The sequence below is a fragment of the Miscanthus floridulus genome, unplaced genomic scaffold (genome assembly GCF_019320115.1).
Source record: "Miscanthus floridulus cultivar M001 unplaced genomic scaffold, ASM1932011v1 os_1546, whole genome shotgun sequence".
Taxonomy (NCBI): domain Eukaryota; kingdom Viridiplantae; phylum Streptophyta; class Magnoliopsida; order Poales; family Poaceae; genus Miscanthus; species Miscanthus floridulus.
The window spans coordinates 1-9,679 of NW_027097779.1; the positions used below are offsets into that span (position 1 = coordinate 1).

General features: G+C 45.9%; 1 long non-coding RNA gene across 1 annotated transcript; it reads left to right on the plus strand.

Annotated features, from left to right (window-relative positions):
• Positions 1-7,413: 7,413 nt before the first annotated feature.
• Positions 7,414-9,679, plus strand: LOC136534138 (uncharacterized). The gene is made up of 3 exons (XR_010778669.1): positions 7,414-7,676; positions 7,866-8,328; positions 9,390-9,679. It is a non-coding gene; the product is annotated as an uncharacterized lncRNA (long non-coding RNA).

The window sequence follows — 9,679 nt, forward strand, 5'->3', positions numbered from 1 at the left end:
CCAACTTAATCTCAAAACGAATCAATATTGATGTTCTTCATTTACCTCAAGGTACTGCTCGGTCGCTGTCATCATCTCTCTCTGCGTCTTCTTGGTTTTCCTCTCTCCAAGCTTCGACCCGTAGTAGGTTACGATGGCCTGGATGCACCTCGTGATGCATGTCGGTGATGAGTTTTTTACAGGCTTTGGTAGTCACCTGCTCCGCCCTGGCCTCAAATCCCTCCTCGCATCTGTAATAAGTCTGCATACAAAAGCGATGTATCCATTCATTATTTCAAGAAAAGTCCAATGAATGCGACGTATTGAGCAATGTTGTGCGAGGGAGACTTACCCAAAACTCTGCCTTCACCCACCCGCCGCCTTGTGGGGTACTCCGCATCGGTGGCGACGGCGTAGTGGTCAAACGAGTAGGCCGGCTCCGTCTTCGATGCGTACGTGACAATGCCGGGGAAGTGTTGCCTGCACAGAAGACCCAGGATGCCGTTGACTAGCCGTGCGCTACCACCCGACACAACCACCCAGTTCCTGCACAAGTGATTAAGAAAAATTATTAGTTTTTTATCATATCATATGAAGTAGTGGTGATAACATATAAAGTTACTTACTTTTGCCCTTCGGGCGAATCACTGGGCGTTGGTGAGGAAGCGGAACCTGTGGGAGGCTCGGGACCTCGCAAGTAGACACTCGAAGAGGAGTCGAGGAAGCGGAACCCGTGCCTGCCGCCTCCAACTCGTCGTCCTCTTGCGGCCCCTCCTCCTGTCTGCCGAACCAGCTCATCGTCCGACTCGTCCACGGGCCCACCCCTCCTCCTCGCTCCTCCTCACGCGGCGTGGGAGGAGACGGCCCCCTCCTACGTCTGGCGGTCCTCCTCCTCCTCCTTTCCGATCCCTCCGCGCCCCCTCCCTCCTCCTGCACGGCTGGTCTTTGGTAAATCGAGTTCACGGACCTATGACGGTCGCCCGCCATCTTTGTTCAATCACCTGCAATAAAAAGAAAAACAAGACGTAATTAGAAATAGGTGCAAAAATGAACAAAACATAATTACAAAAAACATAGTAATACATGTATTAGAAATATTTGCAAAAATGAACAAAACATAATTACAAAAAACATAGTATTACATGTATTAGAAATAATCTTCATGATTGAGATTAGCTGGATCATAGGTCTCGTCATCACTATCAACATTGTCCAACTCATCAACACTATCCGAAGGAGGAATGTTGTCTTCATTGTCATTGCCTAAACGTAATCGCTCAAGCATTTGTATGTCCTTCAGATTTCGCACCTCGTCTCCAGCGTCCTCGTCATCATCCCTTTCATTGTCTACTTCCATTCCTATCTCTTCGGTTAAGTCTATGTCAAACCTCCCTTGTAGCCCTCTTCTTGATAGAACTCTCCATCATATGTGTTTGGGTTGAAGTTGTAATCTTCATCGTTTGGGACAGGTAGTTTACCGTGTGGCGATACCTTGTGCACAATAGACCAACCCTTAAGATGCGCGACGTCTTTTGCCCGTATACGATATATAAACCTGGGCGGCCTGTTGAGTCCACAATGTGACATTTTTTCCTGGATGATTGAATCCTGTCGAATTTCGACTAGCCCAAGCTTAGGGGTCCCTCTCGTTACACCATTATGAACCAGTGCATTTGAATATACGTATTAAGAGGTTTGGAACCAATGAATGATATTCGTAGATTTCTTCACTTCTTCCATAATATCGTAGTCCATACAGGCCGAGCGTAACAAAACTCCGCTTTTGTGTTTTTTGATTGGGCTGACTCTGCTGTACTTTGCTGTGTTGAAAAGCTTGATATCCATTCACGTCCAATAAACCGGTAAATGACTTGACCTAACGGCACACCATTTGCACCTATCTCACTCGTCACTATAGACGCTCAGTTTGGGCTTTCGTGTTTTAACCAACAAATGAAATCAGGGCTCCCTGGTCCCGCACCCTATGAAAGAAGCGTATCATTTCTTATAGGGTAGGTTGCCTTGATCCATGCCAGGATTGATGAAGAAATTCCCTGTACCAACGAGAAACAAGGGGGTTGGACGAAGAAACAAGGACATACGGCGAAATGAAACAAGTTCGTTCAGAACTTACCCAATGAACGGCTGCACCTCGACAAGGTTGGTCAACACATATAGCATGATACTGCCCACTCTTCATTTTTCAATTGCTTAGTGGTCGATGCACTTGCGCTTCCGAGTTGCCCTTGGAAAAGGCTGAGGTTCGATTCATTTTCGCCAGCATTGTAACGAGGGGGTGGATTATAAACGCTAGGAAGTTTCTCAGTGTAGTATTTCTCTGTGAAGTTCGACACCTCCTCTAGAATGTATGCCTCTGCAATGGAAGCCTCAATTTTGGCTTTATTTCTACATTTTTTGCGAAGAGTCTTCAGACATCTCTCGATTGGATAGCACCAACGGTTCTGCACGGCCCCCCCATCCGTGCCTCATACGGGAGTGCACAATCAAATGCTGCATCGGCAAGAAGAAGCCGGGGTGGAAAGATCTTCTCCAACTTACAGAGCAACACGGGTGCCGCTTTTTCCAAGTCATCAATGACGGTCCGAGAGAGGCTCCTTGGCACAAAGCTGGCGGAATAAGTAGCTCAACTCTTCCAGCACTTGCCAGACATGCTCCGGGACATAGCCTCGAACCATCGCCGGAAGAAGCCGCTCAATCCATATGTGGTAGTCATGACTCTTCATCCCGTTTACTCGTAGAGTGCCTAAGTTCACTCCCCTCTTTAGATTCACTGTATACCCATCAGGGAACATTAGCATCTTGATCCATTCAAGTACTTCCCTCCTTTGATCCTTTTTCAAGACGAAATCGGCCTTAGGCCTTCTCTAGGTCTTGCCACGACTAGGAGGCTGCATCTCTTGATTTGTCTATCGCACAACGTTGCCAGGTCCACTCTAGCCTTAGGATTGTCCTTAGACTTTTTAGTGTCCCATGAGTGTTACCCAAAAGTGCCTCGACGACATTCTTTTCAGTGTGCATTACATCAATGTTATGTAGCAAGATGAAGGTCATCGAAATAGGGAGCCTCGTCATGCACTGAGAATGAGTCCACATAATGTTGCTCACCAATATCCCACAAAACCACCTCTTCATTGGGCACGAGAGCATCTATCTGAGCATGAACCTCGGCACCAGTCATCATCTCGCGGTGCAGGGTTTGCCACTTTGACACCTTCCGTAAAGTTCTTGATGTCTTGTCTGAATGGATGGTCAAGAGGTAGGAATTGCCGATTTCTGTCGAACGACGAATACTTGCCACCCTCTGCAACCAAATGAAACTCACACCTTCCTTGCATATTGGGCATGGGAACTGTTCCATGAACACACCAGGCACAGAATATCCCATAGCCAGGAAGTCATGCAGGGAAGTAGTGGTACCAATGTGCATTTTGAGGTTTGTCTTGTAAGCTCGATCGGTATGTCCATACCCCTTCGTCCCAAGCACAGACCAATTCATCAAAACACCGGGCTTCCATGAACACACCCATATTACTCCCTGGGTGTCTAGGAATTATCAACGACAAGAATACATTATGTCATTGAAAAGGAGACACCAGGGGGGGAGCATTAAGGGGGATAACGAAGATGGGCCAACATGTGTATGGGGCAACCATCATTCCATAAGGATTGAACCCATCTGTTGCTAGCACACACGTACATTACGAGCCTCATCTGCTTTGTCACGATGTTTTGTCATTAAAGGCGGATCCAAGCTTCACCATCGGATGGATGTACCATCTTGTCAGGATTGTACCGTTTGCCATTTTTGTGCCATGTCATCTGTTTTGTGGATTCCTCGGTCATGTAATAGCCGTTGGATCCTCAATAGGAACAGAAAGTACCATAGGATTTTCACAGGGATCGTAAGTTGCCACTTCTGGCCATCATCAAAGTCTACCTCTAGGTACCTTGGAGGATTTACACTTTGGACAGAACTTGGCATGCTCGTGTTCTTTCCTAAATAGGATGCACCCCTTCAGACAAGCATGTATCCTACTCATACGGCATCTTAAGTGCACGAAGGAGTTTCTGTGACTCGTACATGCTCTTTGGCAGAATGTGGCCCTCCAAAAGCAGGGTGGCCAATCACGGCCCACATCTTATCGAAGCCAGGTCGACTCAAGTTTAACTCGGACTTCAACCCTATTAAGCATCCAATGGCATCCAGTTGAGACAAACCGTTGACCGATCGTGAAGGGGTTTCTATGTCGAGTCCATCATGTCATAGAATGCCTGTGCGACTGCTTCCATCTCCTCCTTCTCATGTCCCTCATCGAACTATCCTTGTGAAGTCATCTAACATGTCTGCTACCCCAGCATCAGCATCAAAAGCCTCCACCCATGGTCTCACCACCTCCTCTCTCATACGATGGGCTTCACCATGGTGGACCCACCGGGTGTAGTCTGGCGTAAAATCCATTCTTTACAAGATGTTTACCCATTTCCACCTTGTTTACCCTTCTCCTATTTCCACATTTGCTGTAGGGACACAAAAACTAGGCAATGTCTTTAGCAGCCTTGCCAAATGCACTGTTCAAGAAAGCATCGGTCTTGTACATCCATTCCGTGGTGTAATCACTCTGACTTCTCCAGCCCGTGTACATCCACTGACGGTCATCCATCCTCTAACATATGTATCAGTGAGTAATGTAACCATCAATTGCATCTACATGGTGTTACTACTGTCTAATAGGTGAGGATAGGTCCTAAATCCCACCCACGGATGCGTAGATGAGGTTAGTTTCCATGTTCTACTCCTATCCGAGACAGAATTTCGGCAGCACCTCCCCGCTGTTCTCTAGATACACGTCCTGCCAAAGAAGAGTGCGTATCCAGAGAACATAGGGAGGTGATGCCGAAACTCTGTCTCGGACCGGAGCAGACCATGGAAACTACCCCATCTACGCATCCGTGGGCTGTCGAAAAAACGTGGACAATCCGAAACAGATACGGTCATAGATATGCAAAGATCTGCATACCTCCAACCGTATCTCTTTCGAATGGGAGACGCCTAACTGGGTTTACGCGATCTACGACCATGATACGGAAAGAGAGGTTATACCTAGGGTGGCGGCGGAGTCAGGCTAGCGAGGCCGTGGTGGGGTCGGTGTAGTGGCGAGGCGACAAGGTGCAGGCAAACCGGCACGGCGACGGGAACTCCGACTCGGCTCCGACGGGCTCTTCTCTACAAAAAATGGAACAAAATACTGTCATTTAAAAAAAAATCGGCAGAACCTCCCCTGCATGGTGAGGTTTCCAAAACCTGCAAAAAACAAACGGCACGATGGCCGACAAGCACATATGTCTCAAGAGAAGCCATGTAGTTTGGATATCAATCCATGCAGAAGAATATATCCAAGTAGTACCACTACTTCTACCTACTACTTCCACTATTGCTACTTACTGCTACTACCACTAGTTCTACTACTACTACCACTATTGCTACAACAACACTACTACTACTACCACTACTTCTACTACTACTAACCACTAATATAACTACTACTACCACTAGTTGTACTACTACTACTACCACCACTTCTAATACTATACTACCACTAGCACTACTAGTACAACTAATACTACTACAACTATCACTACCACTACAACAACAAGAGAGAAGGCATACCTGACAAGCGCCGGGGGTAGGGGCAGGCAGCGTCGGGTCGGGCGGCGTGCGGGGTCGGGGTCGGGGTAGCCGAGTCGGAATGGGGGTCGACCACTGGCGGCGTCGGGGCGGGCGGTCCGCGGGGCGTGACCGGGGGCAGGGCCGGCCGGGGGCAAGGGCCGTGGGCGGCACGGGCGCGCGGGCGGTGGCGGCGCGGGTGAGCGGGTAGTGGCGCGTGCGTGTGTCGTGGTGTGCGGGTTGCGTGCCGTCGGGAGGGGTTAAATCCCCCCTTTGCCGAGTGCCCCCCAATCTGGCACTCGGGCAAAAGGTTTTTAATTTTTTAACCGCCTCTTTGTCGAGCGCCACCTGGCCTAGCACTCGGCAAAGAAGGTTTTTTTTAAAAAATTCTTTGCCACGTGTCCTAGATCCGGCACTTGGCAAAGATTTTTTTAAAAAAATACTTTGCCGAGTGCCCCTGACACGGCGCTCGGCAAAGATTTTTTTTCGAAATGTCTTTGCCGAGTGCCCATGGCGAAGGCCACTACTCGGCAAAGAGGAATTTTTTTTAAAAAAATTCAAAACCCTCTTTGCGGAGTGCCTTATTCTTGGCACTCGACAAAGACCCCCCGTTTGCTGAGTGCCATGCCTCGGCACTCGGCAAAGTTTTTTTTTGTTTTTGGCCTCCAAATGTTTTGTGTAGCCCTTTTAAAGTACCAGGAACTCCTAGTTAGAATTTGGAGATTTTTGTGGCTTTTGATATATTTAGTTACTTTATTTCGTTTTCTTGAATTTTTTTGAAAAATATAAATTTGAACTGCACGTGGTACGAATAATGGAATTTAATGATTCAAAAAATGATAGTCATGTTACTGAGTGTAGTGTGAGGCCGTATCCAGGAACGGACCCGAAATTTCGGACATCTTGTTCACGAACATGACCGCGAACTTGCGTGCGAAGTGTTTTTAAATTCTATAAAAAGCAAACGAAGTCCGAAAATCATGAAACTTGTTGAGATGTTGTGATATCGTATGTGGAGGCTATGATAAAAAATTGAGAAGGTTTGGTGCACGTTGTCACGTATGATGCTTACAAACCAGGACATCTCCACATGTGATAACGTGCGCATAGTACGTGACAAACTTGCGTGAAACCTCCTCAATTTGTTATCACAAGACCTCCACATATGATATCATGACATCTCGACAAGGTTCAAGATTTTTGGTCTTTGTTTGCTTTTTATAGAATTTAAAAACAACTCGACCGCAAGTTCGTGGTCATGTTTCGTGAACAAGATGTTCGAAATTTGTGGTCTGTTCTTGGATACGGCCTCACATTATACTAAATAACATGAATATCATTTTCCCATTCATTTTTCATTATTCGAATGACTAGCCGTTATAATTTGAATTATCCAAGAAAATTCAATTAAATGAAATAAATTAAAGAAATATAGAAAAAGTCCGAGAAATGTGCCACATTGGAACATGAGCACCAGGTATTGTATGAGGGACTGCAGAAAAAGTTTGGAGGTCAAAAGTAAAAAAAAATATAGTTTGCCGAGTGTCAAAAAAAATAACCCTCGGCAAAGAAATTTTTGTGCTATCTTGCCGGGAACAACCCTTTGGGCCATTTCTCCCCCGCCAGCTCAGCTAACACGGAGGGCTGATCTTCACCGCCCGAAGGAGATCGACGGTCGAGCTTAGATTCGCGAGAACAAAAAACCCCACAGCCTGGCAAACCCTAGCTACATTCTGTTCTTCCTCGCCTCCGCCTCCCACGCACTCTCAGCCAGCCGCCGCATGGGCCGTCGCCGGAGAGGACAAGTGCGGAGTAGGAGTTGGTGGTACCGCCCGGGCGCCCCTCGCCGGCGCACGCGTGCGGCCGCACGCGGCACCGTTGAGCGGTCCATCGGGTGGCGCCTTGAGGCGGGAGACCGTGCGCGCACAGGAGAAGGGCGGCGGCGCAGCTCCTTTCTGTGGTCATCGCCGAGTTAGCACAGGGCCAAGGCTGAGCCCGGTGACATGTTATGGTAAGCGAAAAAAGGTCTTAGCTAATCTTAGGGTTGGGGTTGGCTCAGGATTTTGGGGATTTTTTGCTACTAGGGTTTGGATTTGGGAGGAACAGGGGTTTATGGGAGCTTCAGTGCATAGGGTATCTTTCTTGTCCGTACTGTGCTGAAACTCAAACCTCTTTCTAAGCTAGCGAGCGTTCTGTGCAGGTTGGATCAAAGCGCAAGATATTGTGGTTCATGGTAAAAGCAGAGCTTCGTGGTAAAAGCAGAGCTTCTGAACAGATGAGAGAAATGCTCTACAAGAACACAGATAAGTGTGCTCTGAGTTGATTGTTTCAACAATACTTTTAGAGACAAAGATATCGTGTCTTTGCCTAATTTTCAAATATATGTGTTCATTTAGAGGTCGAAGGTCTGGTGGTATACTTAATTTGTGCATTTGATTTATGTAACCAGTCAGTGTGTCTAGCTAGCATTATCCCTAGATTGATCACTGCCGCTACTATTTGCTTGTGCAAAGTTTATTTGGGAAGGCAACCCCATTTTTTTCTACTTTGTTGCAGTTTGACGCCTGAATTCTCTTCGGTATAAACTGTTTGAACAGAGCAGTGCCAACCAAAGCATGGTGAAGTAGATGTATCTTTGTCGTTTTCATCAGTTCATCGTAAAAGTAAGTGTAATGTTTTTTCACTCATCTTTTTATTATATTGCAAGCAATTAGAGATTAGAAGGGCAGACCTGGTGCAGTGGTGAGAGCTGTCTCACTGAGTCACTAGGTCGTGGGTTCGAAGCAGCCTCTCCGTAGATTTTGCGGAGGAAAGGCTTGTCTCGGTTTATCCTTCCCCAAACCCCACTCATGTGGGAGCCTCCGGCACTGGTCTGCCCTTTTTTTAAGCAGTTAGAGATTATTGTTTGTTGTGTAGAGCATGGCCAAATACCAATTATGGAACAACTTCTAATATGTATACGTGCCCCTGTTTTAGTTAGGCTGTCAAGGGAACTGTGTTGGGACTGGCTTATAACAAACAATAATCTGGCCAAGGGTACAAAGAACAACAGACACTATGTTTCAGAAATATTCCTTTTAGTTAGCTAAGAATTTTACCATGTCTGTTGCTGCCATGAAGTGTTACTTGCTGTTTTACCTTTCCAAACAATTAAATTATGTTACTTTGGATGGTGAATTTCACATGGTCCTATTTCTTGCAGTTATGGCTACCTAGATAGAATGTGAACTATTTTCTCTCAAGTGTGAACTTGATTTCAGACCTGTAGCTGTTCTCTTAACCTGATTTTAGACCTATTGGTGTTGTTCTGTGAACTTGATTTCAGAGAAAATGTGAACTCTTTTCTCTCAAGTGTGAGCTCTGTACATTTTTATCTCAAGTATGGCACAAGGAAAGCATAGGAGTTAATCTATGTATATTTTTTATGTGTTCTGTTTCTCAGAGTAAAAAAAATGTTGCTGTTATAACCAGAAGTGAAAAGTTCTTACAATATCTAAAAGTGTTGTTGTTCTGAGATGTTGCCCAGCAACTACTGTTCTGTCTTTTACCTCATATAGGATTTTGTTATCTGAATGCTATAAGAAATTTTCCTTCATAGGACAATGTTATTTGAATGCTACTTAGGTCTTAAAATTCTATGTTTAACATTCTCCTGTGTAGCTCACATAGATGCTGTTTTAGGTCTTCACCTGAGGATGACGGTTTGACTGTTTGAATATGACAGGTGATGAAGTATGTGGAAAAGAATTCACTCCAGTGGACCGAAGAAGAGCCCCACCGAACATGCTTTGTTCAGTATTGTTGCCGGTAGTAAATGTTTAGCTAGCACTAGTTGCTTTGGGTAGATGGGTGCCAAATGTTTTACCAAATCAGTCTTATTGGCCATCTTAGTGATGATACTTGTAGTTGTTAATGGTACTTCTATTTGCAATTGTGGTTGTAGATGATGGAGCACTTGGATTACTTGTGAACTTATTTGTGATATATTGTGAGACATGTGACGTTTGTGATATA